General features: G+C 37.5%; 1 long non-coding RNA gene across 1 annotated transcript; it reads right to left on the reverse strand.

Annotated features, from left to right (window-relative positions):
* Nucleotides 1-742: 742 nt before the first annotated feature.
* On the reverse strand, nt 743-20,412 carry LOC108587375. The gene is made up of 3 exons (XR_001905914.3): nt 16,880-20,412; nt 10,327-10,566; nt 743-2,418 (listed from the first exon to the last, which is right to left on the reverse strand). It is a non-coding gene; the product is annotated as an uncharacterized LOC108587375 (long non-coding RNA).
* Nucleotides 20,413-21,678: the final 1,266 nt, after the last annotated feature.

A 21,678-nucleotide genomic window follows, 5' to 3' on the forward strand; every position in this document is an offset into this window, starting at 1 on the left:
CTGCAAAGAAGAGGACACCACTCCTAATGTGGATTGTTTGGGGTGTCTTGTACATGAGGCAGGCTCTGCATGAGACACCTGGCCATTTCTCCTTGGGCCATCTTCCATTTCCCAGAGCCGCTTGGGGCTTTATGCACTATGAAGAAGAATGTGTTTGATGGAAACTTTCTGGCCATGCCTATTAACCACTGACCTTTCTTCTCGATGAATCCTCACCTGTTTCAGCCTCTGTGCTGTTTGGGGAAGAAAAGAAAGCACCTGAAGTGGCTTTCAAAGAAAGGATAAGCAACCTGTACTAAAACTGGCACTAGGGGAGAGTGCATGGGCCTCGACCATGTGTACTGAAGCAAATGAGCTGGTCCCCTGAGAGATAAATATAAGGGGGTTTTTAGGAGAATTGATAGCGGGGAAAAAAAATCTCTTAAGGAGCAAAAAGTAGCTACACACAAAGAGAATGGAAATAGATTATCTGAGAAAACAAATGGCCAAAGCAGGTTAAGGGAGAACCTGGAGCTGCAGCAGTGTTCCAAGAGAAAATCATTACCAGATATGCTACATAGACCCAGACCTCTCTCTCACCTTCATATGTGTGCATGCACACACACACACACACATGTGCATGCACAGACACACACACACATTGTCTGCTTGCACGTGGTGCTGTAGTAATTGCTTCTGGCCATGTCACATTACTTCTTGAATGCTCCGTATCCTTGAAATAAAGACCTAGATCTCTGCCTAGGCATCTAAGTCTCTCCTATCCATTCATCCCGTTCTCAAGCCAAAGCATCAGTGCTTCATGGTCCTTCCATTTTTCTTCAATTAAAATGTGCCTTCTTCTCTAGTTTTATATGTCATTGCCCCTGCTGGCCTCTCAGATACAGGCTATGTGCAAGTTTTCCTGTCCCAATCAGAGCACTTTTTTTTTTTCTTTTGCACTGCATTAAAATAAAAACTTATTTGCTTGTATCCCTAAGGTCTTACCTTTAGTACCTTTAGGAGAGGGACTTTATCTAGGTTCCCATTTACTCTTAGAGCCAAACACAGGACCTGACACTTAGTGGGATCCAAGTTAATATTTCTTTAATGAATAATTAGACTTAAGAATAGAGGCTTAGCCAAGCGCCAAAGGAAGGAATAAGATAAAATTTTTCCTCGTAATCTTCCTTGGGTTTTGATTTTTCCTAACAAATGTTACTTTCTCATTCCTGGATTTATTCATTGTCATTCTGCTTATTAGAGAAAGCAGAAACAAAAACAGTGAGAAGGAGACGTTACATTTTCATGTGTCAATGGTCTGCATCGTGTAATTCATCTGAAGAATTGATCTTCTCCCTTCTTTATTCTTTCAAGAACCTCTCACAAGGTTCTCATTAAGAGGGAAATGCAAGAAAACAAAATGTGTTGATCATATTTTCCAGAAATTGTGTGGGATATTTCCAACACATTTTTCCCATTAAGTCTATGGTAACTCATAGGTTGGTGTTTTGATTCCTATTTTAAAGTTGAGGAAAGGAAGGTGCAGATAGATGCAATCTTTTGCCCAGAGTCACGGCTAGCAAGTGTTGGAGCTGAGATAGAGCTCACGTACCAGTGACTTGAAACTGGTACCCACTTCCCATCACCCAGGTGCCTCTCAAACACATTTCCTTGAAGAAGATCCTTGCAGTTACCTTTTAAAGTCTCCCTATTGTACAGCTGAGGTCCAGCGAAGGGAATGATTTGCTTAATGTAGTTATTTTTAACGCGCCCTTTGCGTTTTCATAGCCCTTTCCTCACCTTACTCGGGAATAGACTAATTATGCTTTTAATAGCTAAACCAGTAGATCAGAGAACTATAGAAAACAAATATATGTGTGTAACCCTTAGATAAATGGTCTAATTAAATGTGCTTATTCTGAATGCAGAACTTTGGTGTCAGGCAGGGTCAAGTTCAAATTTGAGTCCAGCCACTGGTTAGCTTTGGGAGGAAGGAGTTAACCTCATTAAGTATAGCTTTCTACTAAGGTGATTATAAGGATTAATTCAGGTGAGGTATGTAAAAAACTTAGCATTTTATCTAAGGCTTGGTATGTACATCATCTAAGAGTATTGTTATCTTTATAATTAAGCTGGTAAAGTGCAGAAGTTTGTAAAGTGTCACTGATAGTAAAACCATGGAGAACAGTTCTTACTCTCTGTCTCTCACTTCCAACTGTATAAATATAATACAGCCATTATAAGTCTCCATGTCCCTTTCTAGCACCCTGAGTGTGTTAGATTTTTTAATTTTTAATTTCTTGGTATTTCTAAAATGCCAGTCTTTTCAAAGTTGTGCTTCAGAAAAAGAATATTGTTCTGTTTTTATATGCCACCAACTTCCTTCCATGTGGCTTTAATTTTTTTCACTCACAAAATCTAGAACACAAGGGAGTGTTGCTGTGGAGAAAATCATGACATCATTAATAACAAAAATGCTTTGAGGTCACACACATGGCTGAGACATTGACTTTAAGAGCTCTAAGTTGCTGGCAGAACTTGCAATTTCAGAAAGGAGAGCTATGGTCTTAAAGGATAATATGCTTGTGGAAATAGATTTCCTCCAATAGTGAGAATATAGTAAGAAAAAAAGCTCATAAGCTTTGTAGTCAGGAACACCAGTTTTCAAATCCTGAGACTCTAACTTGTAAATATGACTTTGAAAAAGACTGCAATGTCCTCTTGTCTCAGATTTTTTCATCATAAAAGAAGGATTTCAATCTCTGTTTTGAAATATTGTCATGATCCTTAAATGTCAGTTAAATACCCTGTGTCTCTCAGGTTGAGAGTATTCATAAATAATAACTCTTTTTACTTGGAGTTATAGTGCTTTGTATTTGGACCCAAACCCATTACTTGGTAGCTCTGTGACCAAGCTAATTAGCCACTTTGTACCTGAGTATCGTGCATGTAAATAAAAATTGATATTCAGATTAATATGTCTACATTATAGATCTCCCATGAAAATAAAATTAATTAACTTATAAATAGTGTCTGGGATGGAGTGGTTCAATAAGTGTCTTTCTCTCCCTTTTGTCCCTTTTACTTTTACTTTTTAAATTCTCCTTTCCCTACCCCTTGTCCTTCCCTCTTTACCCAAGGATAACTATTAACATGCCAGGATATTGTCCTCTTGTATAGGGATGCCTAGTTGCAATAATGCAGCTCTCTCTTATTCCTTAGTTTCCAGAACCAGGCTGCCCAGAAGCCTGTCTTTTCTCCTCCATTTCCATGAGTAAAGGTTATGCAACTAATAAAGAAAGCTGACAACAAACCACCAATTCTTTCTATGTCATGTTCTTCTCTCTGTGAAGAAACCTTGAGGTTTAGGGTCAGACCTCCACTGTCACCAATGCATTTTCATGGGTTTTCAGGCTGGCTGACACCATTCTTATGTGCATGCACAATAGACAAAGATACCATGTCTCCTGGCTCTGAGTAGAACTTACCAAGCACCCATCTGCTCTAACACTGTAGCCCAATTAAATCACAAATAAATGCTGCTAAATGATGGTGTAATTTGACTATACTCTTATGCCTCACACATTTACTCAGACATTACTTCACCTCCCTAAACCTCAGTGACCTTGTCTTTGCAATAAAGAGTGCTGTAAGATTTTAACAAAAAAGGAATGTGCAGGTGCCTACATGTGCCTGATATATTCTTTTAATATTTTACGAATCAAACAAACCTAATGTTGAGTACCAGGGTTTTACACACACATGCACACACACATTTTTATAACATATATACATATAAACAAACACACATATATGCATTTTTGCCCCGCCATAGTAAAACACATTCTCCACGTACAACCCCTTCCTATTCTCTCACGTTTCTTTGCTCCTTTTTACACTTACTAATTGCATAATTTTACATGAGTTACTTAACTCTTCTGAGCTTTACTTATCCCACATATAAAATAATGATAACACTTCACAGGTCTATAGTAAGGATTAAGTAACTAATATATGTAAAGTACCTGCCTAATATCAGAAGCTTAATAAATGTTAATTGCCTGCCTTCCTCATTCTTTCAACCTAAGAAATGCCTGCTGCAACCTTTATGGTAAATGAAACAACAGAGACCCTCCAAGAGTGTACAAAAGCACTCAGATTATTTTAGGCAGAGTATCAAAAGCTTTCTATGCAATTTTTTTCCAAACTCAAGGTCAACTATCTTCTTCCCAGGCCTAAATGCTGCCTAAAGGAATCCTTTACTAGTTGACAATACCATTGGAAACAGTTGTATCAGTGGAATGCCTGCATGTTCTTTGGGCACATGCTGAGGGCAGTGGCTCCCAGGAGGTAAACTGAGCTCTCCAAAACCTCCTGCAGGAAAATATTACAGTGACTTTTATGATAAGGGAACCATTACTCACATCTGAGTAAGTTTGCAGTACTAATTTTGTTTTAAAAAAAATAAGCAAAAAGCCATAAGAATTATATCACAATCTTCAAAGTACTGTTATTTAAAAATGTATAATTTTAACATCGATTAAATGGATAGACTATTTTTCACCATTAACATAAAGTGATAGTTTCCATTTATTCTAAAAATAATATGAGCTCTCTTATTCAGTTCTGTGAAATTTTCCATAATTGAAAACTGATAATTTTAGTTTTAAAATTGGATGATATATTCAAAGGAAGATAATTGGTTACAAGACAGACTATTCATTCACCATTGAATTACTGAGTGACTTCCAGTGTTTTTTGGGTAAATGTTTAACAATCAGTGCTTTTATCTATTTTGGAGAGGTAGATTTGCAGTGTTTATCAATTTCTGTGTGACGAAATACTGTCACTATGACCAATTTCAAGCTAATTGTTTGTAACAACTGACTTGTAAAATTCCCGAACTGCTTCCAGCACACTGTTGGCTTTATATAAGTGCTCTGGTAAGTACTGGGCAATAGATATAGAGTAAGCACTACGTTCATTCAAAATGTTAAAACGTTTGCTGATCTGTCCTAAAGAATGTAAAAAGCACTGAACTTGATATGGATTACTAAAAAGTCAAAAATAACAGATGCTTATGAGGTTGTTGAGAAAAAGCAACATTTATACACTGATGGTGGGAATGTAAATTAGTTCAGCCATTGTGGAAAACAGTGTGGCAATTCTTCAAAGACCTAAAGACAGAAATACCATTTGACCCAGCAATCCCATTACTGGGCATGTATCAAAAGGAATACAAATCATTCTGTTATAAAGTCACATGCATGTGTATATTCACAATAGCAAATACATAGAATTAACCTAAATGCCTATCAATGGTAGACTAGATAAATAAAGTGTGGTACGTATACACCATGGAATACTATGCAGCCATAAAAAGAATGGATCATGTCCTTTGCAGGCACATGGATGGGGCTGGAGGCCGCTATCCTCAGCAAAGTAATGCAGGAAAAGAAAACCAAATACCACATGTTCTCACTTATAACTGGGAGCTAAATTATGAGAACACATGAACACATAGAGGGGAACACCACACACTGGGGCTTGTAAGAGGGTGGAGGCTGGGAGGAGGGAGAGGATTAGGAAAAATAACTAATGTGTCCTAGGCTTAATACCTGGTGACAAAATAATCTGTGCAACAAACCCTCATGACACAAGTTTACCTATGTAACAAACAGGCACTTGTACCTCCAAACTTAAAAGTCAAAAAAAAGAGAGAAAACTCTAGATTGGGATTCTGGTATTTTCCCTATGTAGCAGTAATATTAACAGAAACATATATAATGTTCCTAAGTGTTAACATTTTTAGGTATTGTAAAAATAATGTTGGGATGATTAAATGAGAATATATTGTCTGAAGCTGTAACCCAAGAGAAAGAGTATGAAATGTTTCGATAGTAATACCCCTAATAAGCTGTAAGATGTTTGATTTGGGGACACAGAAAGTAGCCTTTCATTGAACAACTGAGGGATCTCACATGGGGAGCAACTTTTCCCAGCAGAAGGAAATATCCACATAAGAAATTCCACAACTGCAAATTTAGAGAGAAGAAACCTTGGACAGGCCACATATTTAGAATCAAGCACTGGATTAAAGGCAATAATAACAACATAATAGCAGTTAATAATTATCTGGTGCTTATTGCATATATGGAAATTGTTCTACTCCAATTACTTCATATAATCCTCAGACAATCCATCTAAATGTCAATTAACAGTTCCGTTAAAAAGTTGATTTCCATTTTGATACATTTTCTAGATTCAATGAATTTTCAATAAGGAAGTGAAACTTGATTTCAACAATGGTTTTCAGAAGCTAAAGCTTTTACCAGAAGGAGAAGGATCACCCTACTCCTAATCTGAATTTCAACAACCCACCAAATAATTGGAATGCATTAATTCTTTAGAAATAGCTTCTCAGAGGATTTTTTACTGCATTTCTAACATATCAGGTTTTTTAGAATAAAATCTGTATGTTTCTAATTTCTTCCATTTGACTTATGAAAGTTCTGAGACTCTGTTTAAAGGAATGGATGCTCCAAATACCTGGCAAATAGCTCTTGCTACTGACTATAGTTTTATGATTTAAAGCATTCATATTTTATGTATCTTAAACTAAATGTCATTTAATTAGCATCTTGTCTAACCCTTTCCCTACTCGAATCATCCTTTATTCAGCTCTCAGATTTATAGTCCAAAAGCTCTAGCTGCTATCTTGTCAACTCCATCTTTAAAAATGTTAACTCCTACAGTCTACAAATAAATTATAAAAATTATCAGGCATTGTATTAATCCATTCTCATGCTGCTAATAAAGACATACCCGAGACTGGGAAATTTACAAAGCAAGGATTAATTGACTCACAGTTCCACATGGCTGGGGAGGCCTCACCACCATGGCAGAAGGCAAGGAGGAGAAAAGTCACGTTTTACATGTCAGCAGGCAAGAGGGCATGTGCAGGGGAACTCCCCTTTATAAAACCATCAGATCTCATGAGACTTATTCACTATCAGGGGAACAGCATGAGAAAACCCCGCCTCCCATGATTCAATTACCTCCCACTGGGTCCCTCCCACAACATGTGGGGATTACTACAATTCAAGGTGAGATTTGGGTGTGGACACAGAGCCAAACCATATCAGGCATAAATAGTCCCTCACATTCAGGCTCTAGTCTCTCTTTCCAACTTCGTTTTCTCCAATATGCACGGAGAGGTGTATGCACCCACACATATATACACACCCATGTCTACACACATATACATACATAAATACATGCAAATGTAAACAGAAACAGATACACATGCACTTTTGCCCCACTGTACCACGCGTCTCCTTTCCCTTTTCTCCCCATTCTTATTCTCCCATATTTCTTTGCTCATTGCATCCCTTATTCCAGAAATCCCCTCATACTTCACATTGCCTCTCACTGACACACACACACACACACACACACACACATATATAAAAATTAATATGTAAGATACATATCTGACATATTAATTAAAATCCAGCTGCAGGGTAATCTCTTCAAAGAAGCCTATCTTGAACTTCTCTTTACCACACACACACGTGCTACAATTCTCTCTCATTTCTGAGCTACGTTCACATTTTTCTGGGGTTACAATTGAGCTCAGATTATTTGTCATGTGCATTAATTAGTTACATTATGTGGCCAATATCAATCTAAGTATTCTTCAAGAGACTATTACATATGCAATTCAACTTTTCATTCGCAGAGTAGCTTCAGAATTATTGGGAATATATATATATATATATATATATATATATATATGTCATTCGTTGCTTAATCACTGGGATAAAATCTAAGGAATGTGTTGGTAGGCAATTTCATCATTGTGAAAATATCATAGAGTGTGCTTACACAAATCTAGGTGATATAGCCTACTGTACACCTAGGCTATATGGAGTAGCCTGTTGCTCCTAGGTTACAAACCTGTACAGCATGTTACTCTACTGAATTCTATAGGCAATTGTAACACAGTAGTATCTGTGTATCCAAATGTATCTAAACACAGAAAAGGCATGGTAAAAATACAGTATTATAATCTTATGGAAGCACCATTGTACATATTGTTCATTATTCATTATGTAACACACGACTGTACACATACAAACACACATGCACACATACACATACACAAATGCATATCTGTGTATGTATTTATTGAACACAGCTTCCCAAAAGCTGTCAACTAGCCATTTTTTAAAATCACATTTTCTCTCCCTCTCAAGGTCGAGGACTTTTTTGAAATTTTGTAAGAAAGTTTACTCACTTTTAAAATTTATTTTTAAATCGACATATCAAAGTTGTATATATTTTGGGGGTACGTGTGATGTTTTGATACCTGTATACAATATGTAATGATCAAATCAGGGTAACTGTGATATCCATCACCTCAAACAGTTATCTTTGTTTTGTGTCGGGAACATTCTGATTCTTCTATTCTAGTTATTTTGAAATATATAGTAAATCATTCTTAACTATAATTTTTACTGCACTATTGAATACTAGAATTTATTATTTCTAACTCTATTTTTGTATCCCTTCATTTTGTACAAAAAATCACAGCTGATACCCTGTATTGAGTATCAGGATGTGTACTGAGCTAAGCACTTTGCATAAATCATTAAAACAAGAATAGGAATTGCCAACCTTGTTGTATCTTTTTCCTAGTTCTGGCAGCACTTGCCTAGGTTCTCACATTTAATTATTGCAAACATTAAATGAAGTAAATGTAATTATTATCCTCATTTTCTAGATAAATAAGCTAATTTTTGGAGAATTTAAACAGTTTGTTCCAAATCACAAAGAATATAAATGGCAGAGCTGAAATTCAAACTCCTCTTTCTCTGACTCCACCAGGTAGCTAACCAAGTTTTACTGCTTTCCACCTTAGTAAGAGTAATCTATGGTTAAAAACACTGCTAGCATTTTTCAAAACTGGACTATCATATTTTATCTAATTTTATTTCTTAACCTTTCTGTGTTTTGCAAGATAGATAAGCCAGGTGATGGGATTCCCAGCCAGCTTATGAAAATAACTTGGCCCATAAAGTTGAGGTGAGGCAAACTGAACAGTGGACAAGCAGCAAAAAGACCTGTCTTTGTCACAGCTTTGCTGGTTACAGCTCTGTGAAGCCACTGGAGATGATGGAGAAGTCACTGAAGATGAAGCTTCATTTTCTCTCCTTTCTCAGATCTCTTAGCCTTGAGTCTTCATTTCCTTCACTAAATAAGACTCAGCAGCATTAATAACAAATCTGACACCCTCGAGGCATGTGCCATGTTCCAAGCAACATCAGATGTATTTGACATTGATTATCTCATTTAATTCTGCCAACAATTCTATTATGTTGATGCAAGCAATGTCTCCCCATTTGATAGACAGGAAAATCACGGTTCAAAGGGATGCTGAAATGTGCCTGAGTCTCACCTTTGGTGAGTTACAGAGCCAGGAAGCTTGCTGCCTGAAATTGTAACCTATATACTAAACCAATTGCAGGAAGGTTGTGAAAATCTAAAAACCAGTAATAATAATAATAATGAAAGTAGCTACAAACTCTAAAATATTTTGTAAAATTTTAGCAGTCTATTTCAAGGTTTAGCGGATTCTTATTACTGAAGGCAACTGGGTAGAGGGAAAGTCAGGAATGGGCACTGACCCCTGTTCCGCAGGCTCTCGAATCAAACACTTATTAATGAGAATATTGGCTCAGCCATTTGCTACCTGTCTCACTTTGGGTCAGTCACATAAATGCACTGAACTTCAACTTCCCCATCAGCATAATGGGGACTATGAGACTATGATGCTTCCCTCTCTGGTAGGAGGATTAAGTAAGACAGTGGGGTAAAAGTGCCCGAAACAAGGGCTTGATTAAGTGCATTTACTTTTTTCTGTGCTCTATTGCACCATGTAAATGGGCTCCAAAGGTGTGATTAGAAATGAATCCAAATTACAACAAACAGTCATGGGAGAGCCCAGGAGAAGGGAGATGAAAATGTTTCCTGACATGTGGCAGAAGTCAAAGGGGATAGACTGTTTAGCCTAAGAAGTAAAAAGGGACATAAGCCTATGCTAATAAGAAAATATTTCATGCTGGATTTCCCAGGAAATAAACGTTATATAGTTTTCATCGGCTATTTTTTAGTGGCTGTGATTTCTGGACCCTTACATGGAGGCTGAACTTAAAACCACCAATCTAAGTTATAAAGTAACATGAATTAGTTAGGAAAATTGAGATTAATAGTGATCTTTTAGAATAAAAGTTTTATTAAAAAGCACATATTTTCCTCCAATAATGTATATTTCATGTTTCTTACCTTTAATTCTGTCTTTTTTATAGTTACTTAATGAGTGCCACATTAATCAGGATAAGGTAGGTTGTACTGAAGTCACCAAATAAACCTTGAAATTTCAGTGGCATAAGTGAACATAAGTTTATTTCCTGCATATCCTCGTATCCAGTGCATATTTACTCGGGGAGGCTTCACTCCATAGAGTCACTCAAGGATCCAGCATCATGGAGGCTGCACTATCTCAACATATGACTTGTCAGTTCACTGTGATGAGAAAAAAAAAGATGGAAGAATTGTTTGGTGTTTTACACTGGCTCAACGAGGAAGAAATACACATCCTTTCTCATATTTCATGGTCAAAAAAAGCTGCAAGGGCCCACTTAGCTGCAAAAGGCTGGGAAGACTCATATTCCATTGGTCAAGGAGGCAGGGCTATACAACAAGATTTGGTGAGCACATAGCATAGTCCACGTGCCAGTTAGCAATTGTATTCTCATGTGAATGACTGAAGCAATGATTACATTTTCACTTTCACAAGTTGTGACTCTGGAGACTACTGATTCCCTAGTGCTTAAAAAAGGCCCATTGTAGAACTGGTGCTCAGGATACAGCTGTCAAATTCTAACACTGAATATGTGCATCCTTAATTTGCTCCATGGATGAACATGTATGACCTCCATCTGAGCTCAGTAACAGTGTTAAACACTGGGAAACAGGATTAAAGACATGAAAATGAGCTTGTGATACAGTGAGTGTGTGCTGACATGTATTTAGCCTTCTCAATAACAAATCAAGTCACTGGAAGTGTCAGTGGGACACTCGGGTGGAGATGTTCATTAAACACATTGAGCTATTAGGAAAGATATTCAGAGAAAACCAAGACTTAGTGTAGAAAACCAAGAACTAAGTGTAGTTCCTTCTACACTTAGCGGTAAACTCCAGAGAAGGGCATTTTAAACATTGAAACTGCATGATGTTGTTTAAGATGTAGAAAGACTGTATTGGAAGAGAAGAAAACAAAAAGGCACTGTGTTAGGCACAATCTAGGCCTTAAATCACTGAATTGTTCCCCCAGCCCTGATTGTGTTAACATTCCCATTTCATAAGTATAGAAGCTGAGGTCCAGAGAGGTAAGAAACTGGGCCAAAAATCACACAGTTTATCCATATTTAAGCTCAGGTCTTTACACGTCAGAGTCTAGCCCACATTCCATATCCAACACAGTCTAATGGGATAGGACTCAACAGTGAGTTCATTTTCACTAGAGAAGTTCGAGCAGAGACTGTTGTTAGGGATACCACAGAGCTCTGGAGGCATTGAATTGGGCTTTTTGCATTAGATACTCTTCAAAATGCCCTGAGTATCCAGTGCCTCAAAGAATTGAGTCTCAAGGATTCCTACATTCAGGAGGTGGGAGGAACAAAAGTGTCCGTGATGAATAAACCACCTTTCCCAGAGAGGCCTGTCCCAGACTCCACTGCTGTTCTGCCTTTTGTCTGCTGCCTGCAGCACTTGAGCCTGGGAAAAGCCCAGAGAAAGGAGCCATAGAGAAACGTAATTGGTGAGTCTTTCCGATTTAGAGCTTGAAGCGTCCACTCACCCTCTAGTTTTCATGTTAAACTGTTCAAGTGGAAATCTCTTGACAGGTGTAATTAAGGTCATTTCAAGAGCAAATAGACACTTGTTTTTTCCAAAGTCACTTGCTCGGTAGTCTCCCTAGACATTTGCCAAGCTGGATCACTCCCCCACCCCCTAGAAGCCGCACGAAGCAGTCAGCAGCTTAGAAGAGAATGCCAGGTGCTCGTGGGGCTGTGATTTGTTGCCTTGGGTTCATTGCAGCTTGCAAAGTTAGTGTTAGGGATTGTTCAGAGATAAATTAAGATCATCCACCTGTTAGCCCCAATCTACCACTTGTAGTAATTTTGGAAAAAATAAAACACTGGTGGAGAGGTCAGGATACCCCCATCTTAGATATTAGCTTACCAGGTAACTAAGGCTAAGTCACTTCCCCTACCCAGCCTCAGTTTTGCCATTTGTTACATGCCAGTTGTTCTTAAATTGAGTTCTTACTAAGACTTTTTGTGTCCTATGTTGTCTGAGACATAAGTGGCTGAGACAATGGTCTAGGAATCTGTTTTCTGACATGTGGGAAGGACAGTAGCAAGTGTGGAAGGGAGCATGATGCAGTGAATTCAGTAGCAAAAAGACAAATGGATAGGCTTCTAGCTTTGTTATTACTAGTTGTATTATTATGGGCAAGTTCTCTGAAAATCTGGTTCATTTCAAAAAACAAGAATAGTGTTATTTACATTATTGTGTTACGGTGAGGATTAAATGATAAATATAGCTTTTAGCTGGGTATTTGACTAGACATGTGTTTGTATGCCCCCTTTCTCCTCCTTCTTAAGACACTGGGAAACAATATTCCCTCAACATCTCCAGCAGTGGACCTCAGAGGGTAACAACTAATTTGGAAAGGAGAATCATCTAGACATCCAGGTTGTTTAGGGTCATCGTTGAAAAGGAGAGGCAATTTTTTTCTTTATCATAGCCCAGTTAACATCACTCAGACTTTCCTGTGTCTCAAGAGGCTCACATCCTTACACTCCTTCACAAGACCTATGAAAAGGCAGCTCCAGTAGAGGTAGGACAAAAAAAAAAAAAAAAAAAAAACTCTAGTGCCACAGTCTTGGTCTCTGAAGAGGATGGGAAAACTTCCTAAAGGAAATAGATTTGAGATTACTTTTAAAGAGTAGGGAAATGAAAAGAAATGAAACCGAGTTTCAGAGGACAGAAGTCAGGCATGTGGGCTTATAACAGAGGATTCTCAAGCAGATGAGGACTTTCTCCCACTCTAGCCTAGTGCAGAGGTTTCTGAAGACCTAGGTCTAAGACCTGTATCAAGAATTCATAGACTATCTCTGCAAGAACTTGTCAATTACTAATCTGGAGCTGGAAGCAACATAGAGGAGAGACAGAATATGCATACAGCAGCCAGAAGGACTGACATTTGGGAGTACGAGTGAGATACTCCAGGTGAGCTTTCAAACTTGTTCATGTGATATTTGAGGAGTGGCAGGGGCTCAACAATTTAACTGTTGGGGGGTGAAAATTAATTCATTATTTTAGTATTATATTCTTGCAACTTCATTGTACACTTCCCTCACTCTCTCCATCCCCAGTGCCAGCAAGTCACCAGAGCCTGGAGAATACCCAGCACTTATGAAGTTTCAAGCACTCTCCTAAATAATTCAGTTGTATTAACTCATTTATCGTCAAGGGGTTAGAAACTGACATTTGAGCAAAGGCTAGTTGGTGATGAAGAAGAAACGAGCCATACAGGTATTTAGAAGAGAGTACCACACATAGCAGGGAGGCACTGCCAAAGCCCTGGGGTCAAGTGGACCTAATAGTACTAGAGAAGTCAGTAGCATGAGCAAGAGGGAGAATTGCAGGATATAAGGTCAGACAGTGTTGGGTTTCATAAAAAAGCAACGCCACGTCACATTTTTTAGTCCTCCTCCTCAAAAATGATTAAATCTTCCTTAACGTAGAGTCAGAGTCATTTTGTTCTTTTCTAGACTGTCATTATGTCTTATAGCGATATTTTCAATGAATTTAATCTTCTCTATCCCAATGTAACACCGGTATTTTCTAAAGAGGAATAACAAGGGGACATTTATGGAAATATAGAGACCAAAAGTATGAAATAATAATGTAAGAATTAGTCAAATGTACTAAACATAAGTTTTTATTTCTTTTTTTTTTTTAAATTTTGGACCCAGAAAAAAGTACTTGAATTCTAAGATAATTTAATGAATGCTTAGATTAGTGATGTTAATGTTATCCTCTGATCCACAGAACTGACAGCTAGCCTGGATGTTTATCTCAATTCTGCCCTTTGCTGACTGCATGGTATACGACAAGTTAGTCAACCTCTGTCAGTCTCTATTAGTTTTTTCATCTTTAATATGGGAATATTTATGCTCACCTTGAAGGGATCATGTGAGAATTAAATAAGGTAATTGAGTCAAGTGTTTGCATAATTGGTGGTGGCTCCATTTACAGTTGATGTGAGTCTCAATGTCATTGTTATCATGGTATTAGTCAAGACCCTTAGGTTTTCCATGGCAGAAATCTAACTCAAATTAACTTAAACAAAATAACAATGTATTACAAATTTTCTTAGGATTGCATGAGATAGGAACAGGCCTGAACCTTAGGATAAATCAGAACAAGAAACTTTAATAGCAGTAGAATCCTTGGTCAATTATCTTTGTTCCTCTTTCTGAATATTATTTATTGGTCTACTTTTTTTTCTGTGTTTTAAGCTAGATGCCTTCTACCCCCATCCTCATTCCATTCCTCAGATTTAACCTATGTAATAAGTGGCAAAGGGGAGCTCCCAAACCTTTCTCATATTTACAAGTTTAGTATTTTTGACATGAATCTCTCTTTTCCAAGTTCAAAAATTCCAGGGAAGAGACTCATTGATCCAAGGCCTGGACCAATCATGTAATAAAGAGGGTGGATTCATATACAGTAAACTTCCCATGTATAGTAGCTGCTTCAATGGTGTGAATAACACGGGAGCAAAGGAATCTCAAAAGAACCAGCAGGAACAAGAATGTCCTCAGAAGAAGGCAGGGGATTGCTGTTTAGAAAATAATAGTTTCCTACTGTAATCATTATATGTATTTCCATTTATCATTATTATTGTACTTAGGACAAGTTTTCTAGTATTTACAGAGTTCTAGGTTATTAGAAAATGTAGAATGGAAGGAATTTTATAATATCATTAATTCTAAACAACCTGACACAGAACTTTGGCTAGTTCTTTCAAGAGGTTGATGAATGTGCGTCTCCAAAAAGACCATCACCTCCCAACATCTGACCACATTCTCTGCTTCGAAGACAGAAAGGCCTGCTTCTTCCCCATTTTGTTCCATTTAATGTAGGCTCCTCTGATGTCATTCTTAGAGAAGATAAAGAACAGCTGGCCACCATCTTAAGTATAATAACGTTTAATATGTCTGAAAACTGCGATTACGTCAGTCCCTTTACCTCACGTCAGATTGAATAATCCCAGTCACTTCAGCTTTCCCTCTAAGCTGCTGCAGCATTATAATTGCCACCCTATTGACTATTCTAATTTCTCCTTCTCAGTTCTAACTTGGCCTTTGGCCCTGATGAAGTCCAGGGTCAAGTTGGCATTTCACTGCTTGGTCAAAGACAGTTTATCCCTGGCATGTTTTCAGGGAGGGGAGTCAGGAGTGTAGGAAGAGACGTATTCTGATGTGGGTGAGCTGTATGGCCAAAAGTTCATGGATGGTTTTCTTAACTGCTATTAGTAGGTTGACAATGTGTATTGGACACAACATAAAGTTTCATAGACATGAATTCAAATCTTTGCTCTATTATCTATTGATCTTGGGCAAGTGACTCGATCCTTTACCCATTTAAAAAATATACACATTGGAGATAAAAATACTAGTAGCATCTAGTAGTAAATGGGATGATTCGTATAAAATGCTAAATGATGTGCCAGATATATGAATGGCCCAATAAATTTTAGTTCATTTTTTTTTGTTCTCCTTCTCTAAATGGGTTTTTTAGCAAACCAGCAGGTGATAAGAGCCAGATTAATGAGCAAGAAGATAATTAGTGTTCTAGTCCCAGCTCTGCTGGTAATTACAAGAAAAGTTAGTTTATTGTATGACACTTGTCTCTAAGATAGAGGGTTGGAAATAAATAAGTTAATTCCTAAGGTTGTTGACAACTCTAAAAATACAAAATCCAAAGACTACTGTGTTCCTAATAGGGTTTGGCAATTTTCAGAATTAGGAGATCATTAACCACATACATATTTGCCCTGAAAACAACACTGAAAGTAATACTTTCATTCACAGACTAATATTCATGGATCTTTAATTGTATTAAACATCTCCTCCAAAGTGATCCTGTGCTCTTAAGTTTTCTGGTTGTTTGTTGTGCCATATTGAGAGGCAGAGCCAGGGAGTGAGACAAAAGTGGGAGCTGAAACCGGAAGTCCAAGGAGGTTGTCATCAGTTCTGGGAAACAGAGATCAGAGCTGAGCCCCTTAGTGGCCATTGCCAGTGAGGGAAGGTCTTGGAGCAAAGATCAAGAACCCCCAGCAGGGACAGCACAAGAGAGGCATAGAGTATGCGAGTTAAGATTGTGAGTTTGAGAGTCAAGCAAACCTGGCCTGGAATCCTGTCTGTGCCATTACTTTAGAAGTATAAAATGAAGATAATAACTCTTATCTAGGAGGGCCGCTGAAAGCATTAAATGAGATAATGTATGCAACATATTTAGCATATGGTAAATACTCAGCCAGCTGAGGCTTATGTTATAAACAGAATCCACAGCAGGGGCTTGGTGGGATTGTACTAATAGAACCCAGAAAGAAATATGCTGAGCATCCCTCTCCTCCTTCAGCCAGTCTGTTTATTCTTGATACATAACCCTTCTTACTGTAGGGGTTTCTGATGCCAATAAACCAGGCAATCTCTGACATTGCTTTGAGTATAGATAAAAATGACTTTACTACATTTACCTTTTGGAAGAAATGCTATTAGATGGTTATTTTGGCAGCACAGTTGGTTCTTGACTGATATATACCAGCAGTCTAAATTGACAGTATTATTAAATGATCTTGCCTTCCTCAAACATATGCCAAGGGATGTAGGGGAAAGAAGTCTGGGGCTAAAATTTTGTCACAGACAACCTGTGAATGAGAAAAAAAATGTTAAGACAAGAACACACATTCATTAGAAAGGCATATTTATTACATAAATAAAAAACTTCCGTAAGTAACCAAAAAAAGCAAAACATGTAACTAAAGTAATAAGATAAATGACAAGCTTGGGAAACTATATTCAGTGAAACATTGGAACTCTTCAACTGACAATTTAAATAAACAAAATGAAATTCTAAAAAACTCACAGGCAAAGAACATCAACAGATGTATCCTAGCTAGAAAACAAACACAGGAAAAATTACTGTTACAAATAATCATGAGATATATTAAATAAAACACGATCATGCTTGTTTTGCCCATTAATTATCACCTTCCCCAAATAATTAGATTCAATGCTAATGGCAGTGAGGTGAATGTAACAACCTCATACATTGTGGGTGGCATTTTAAATTGCTATAGTAGTTTGGAAAAGCCATTTGGTTATGTATCTCAGAAGCCACTTCTGAGACACTGACCTACAAAAATAGTCCAAAATAGAGAAAAAAAATGTATGCACAAAAATATTCATTTTTAATAGCAAAAAGAGGCAACACAAATGCTCAGAGAATAAACAAACTATGGCAAATTAATTCAATGAAACATTATAGATTCATTTAAAATTGTCTTTATGCAGAATCTATAATAACTTGATAAGCTAACACTATCATAATGTTAGGAGAAAAAAGTAAGATACAAAATAATTTGTACGTTTTGAACATATTTAAAGAATGAGAAGTAAATGTATTAAAATATGATCATTTTTATTGGTGGTGTGGAGTCTTCCACCTGAAGAATCTCCCTTTTTCCTTCTTTCGTGAACAGCTACTGGCCCTTTTTTTTTTCCCTCCTCTTTCCAGCAGTCCTTCTGCACCCCATTGCCACCATCCCCAAGTTCTTGTCAAGGTTCTATGATGCCTTATTTAGCAACATTTCTTTTCTTTTTGAACTCTCTTCCTTGGGCTTCCCTGATACCACATTCTTTGATATTCCTCTTACCCTCCTGATCATACTCAAGCTCCTTGCTACCTTTGCTTTGTTCCTTGACCTCTGAATATTGAAACACTCCAGGAACTGGTTTCTGGAAGCTGTGGTCTTCTTGGTTCTTCCCTTATCTCCTAAAATGAATTCATCCAGTATAATAGCTTTCAATAACATTTTGATGGCCATGATTCCTAAATGTGTCTTTTTCAACGCTGACCACTCATCGAGTTCCAGACTTAGATATCCAACTACTTATTTACCATCTTCACTTGCATATTTAGATGCATTTTAAACACAACATCACCCAGTTGAAACACTGATTCTCATTTTTCCTTGTTCCCATTTGTATCAGTCTTTATCTTCCCACCTCAGAGAATAACATCCCTATTGACTTAGTTGCTCCTGTTAAAGACATGGAAATATTCTTTCACTCCATCAGCATGTCTCTCAGCTTTAACCTGAATCAGTATTCTTCTCTTCATCTCTGTGTACATTGCCTTAATCCATGCCACTGTAATTTCTCTCCAGAATCATTGCTGTGGAACCCAAATGTTCTCCGATTCTACTTTTGCCCATATCTCCTGTGGTTTTCTTATTCACAAGCAGCCAATGTGAAATTTTTAAGAAATAAATTAGATTGTATTATTTCCTCAAATTATTTTCTTTTTCTAAGGGTACCAATGGGAAAAATGCCTGTTTAGTGTTATCTTTCTCCAGTAGATGGGGCTATTGAGCACCAAATTTTCTCAGAACTAATGTACAATTTTTTTTTTTTTTAATAAAAAGAGGAGTTCATCAATGTTGATTTTTACTAACTGTAAAACATTCCTCAGAGTAGATCCACTATGGTGGCAACTATCAAAAATATACAAAAGTGGAAAACATAAAATACTTATTATAAAGCATGAAAAGAATATAGTTTGTTAATCAGATTCTCTTACTATTTGAAAGCCCTGAAAATTTGTGTGGACTCTAGAACATATATTGACACTCAATTATAATCTTTGCTAGGAGAAAGAGAAAGGGGAGCTCTTTTTTCTTCTGTTGGTAAGTTTTACATTTATTCCAAAATGGGCATGCTTCAGTCTCCACTGGGATTTTCCTAAGGCTCTCATCCATATGGATGAAATAGGATGACAGCTAGGAAGGGAGAAACATTAACACTTAAAGAACAGCTTCTATGTATCATTTTGCGTATTTTATCTACAGCTTCCATAGTATTTATTTGAGTTAAATATTCTCAGCCATATTTTATTAGATGGAAAAACTGGGGCTGGAAAAGGTTAAGAGATTTGCCATTAAGAAAAAGTAAATAAAACAATTGAATTTGAATCCACTCTGGCTTGCACAGACTCAAATAAGTCTCTCACTGGTGTTCATATGCTGTTCATACACAGTGGTAATGTCCTTGACTGAAAGCGAAAAGTGTGTGGCTCATGCTTAAGGCAAGATGCCATGAGCAGAAAGTGAGTCAAAGTTGGCATAGAATGATTTGGTGTAGACATGGCTGGAATTAGAGGCAAGTGCAAGATGCTAGGAGACAGCACAGGAAGTGTCTGAAAGAACATCCCTGTATTGACTTGTCAACCCTTCCATATGCTATTGCTGGACAGTGGGGGAGGGGTTATGGGTGAGCATGACATTACACACCTGTTAATTACTAGCTTTAACCAGGATAAATCTCACACTTAGTCTTCAGTTGTGAAAAGCAGTGCAACTAAGGAGAAAGAGTATGAGCTCTGGATTTGAATCCTGCATTTTAGACCCAGTGTGACCCTGGACTGGGTCCAAGACTAAATTTTAGGACTTTGAAAAATTGGTCGATATAGCTACCAACTGATCTTGAGGAAAAAGCTAAGTGAGCTCATATTCTAAAAGTGAATGCTCTAAGCTTTACTACTGGCATTTATTATCTTTAATAGCAATACTGACATGATGTATCAGTGACCCACAGACAATCTGTTGGCCATTTTTGCCCAGGATGAGAACCATAGTCAGAAACAGATGGGCACCTTTTGTTTCTGGCTGGAGTCAGGAAGAATGGGGAGTGGGTGAAGAGTAAAGAAGCAAAAACAAGATAAACAAAACCATTCTTCGGGTTCCATTTTGTTTCTGGTCAACCCATATCCCAGCAGTCCCTGCTTCTCAGGTCAATGAATATTCAACAGACAGTGTGGTTCTGTCTGCTGCCAACTTATAGCGTTCAACCTAGAAACTACCGGACTTCCGCGTTTCCTCTGCTGAAACTTTTCACCTCTAATTTAAGCAGTGCAGTTGGGAAACTTCAAAGTAAGTACAGTGATATGGTTTGGCTGTGTCCTCACCCAAATCTCAACTTGAATTTTATTTCCCAGAATTCCCACTTGTTGTGGGAGGGACCCAGGGAGAGGTAATTGAATCATGGGGGCCGGTCTTTCCCGTGCTATTCTCGTGATAGTGAATACATCTCACGAGATCTGATGGGTTTATCAGGGCTTTCCGCTTTTGCTTCTTCCTCATTTTCTCTTGCTGCCACCATGTAAGAAGTGCCTTTCACCTCCCACCATGATTCTGAGGCCTCCCCAGCCATGTGGAACTGTAAGTCTAATTAAACCTCTTTTTGTTTCTAGTTTCGGTATGTCTTTATCAGCAGTGTGAAAGCAAACTAATACAGTCTCTACTTCCATTGTATTTTTAGCCATGCATTGTGATGCAAATGAATGTAATAGTAAACTATAAATTCACAACAAATCAATGCATGCATTTAAACCATTATTATTTTTTCTTAGTTTTATTTTTAATTGGTAAATAATAACTGTCCATATTTATAGAGTTCAAAGTGATATTTCAACATATATATTGTAAAATTATCAAATCAGGGTAATTAGCATATCCATTACTTACCTTAACTGTTCATCATTTCCTCGTGTAGAAAATATTTAAAATCCTCTCTTGTAGATATTCTGATGTATACAATACATTATTACTAATTGTTACTAAGTACAATCACTGTCACCTTTCTGTGTAATAGAACACCCACAACTTATCCAGGGGAGTCTGGCGAGATAAAAGCATCCTAAACGGGATTAAAAATGGAGAAGAAGTCAATTCTATGTTTCAAAAGCGAAAACCTTTAAAAACAATAAAGTTTAATGGGCATAAAGTTAAGCCATTATTATTTTTGAAGGCTTTGCTTTTGGAACACAGAACTGATTCCCTCTCCATTTTAAAACTTGGTTAGGATACTCTTTTATCTAGCTGGATTCCTCAGGGGGTATCAAATTTTTACACATTGTTTTTATTACTCGAGTTCTGTCTCATCAGTTTATATTTTTAAAATACACTGAAGAAATGCAGTTTGACATTGGCCAGAGGGACCAGCATTGTCTTTTTTCCCAGGAATGGGAGTTTGGCAGGTTGTGTGTGGCCTGTGAGAGAGGGTGGGGATGAGCATAATATATTACACCTTTTAGGGCTGAAAAATAACACCTTAAGGTTTAAGACTGAATTACAGAACACTTAGCCTTCAGTAAATCCACTGTGATGGGCAAATGCCTGCCAGATTTCTTTGAGGCTAATTGCTTCTGAAGGCCTTAACAGGTGTCCCCATTACCGTCAGGACTGAGGTACTGCTGCTGACTTAAATCAGAATTTAG

This window comes from Papio anubis, chromosome 8, assembly GCF_008728515.1.
Source record: "Papio anubis isolate 15944 chromosome 8, Panubis1.0, whole genome shotgun sequence".
Lineage (NCBI taxonomy): Eukaryota > Metazoa > Chordata > Mammalia > Primates > Cercopithecidae > Papio > Papio anubis.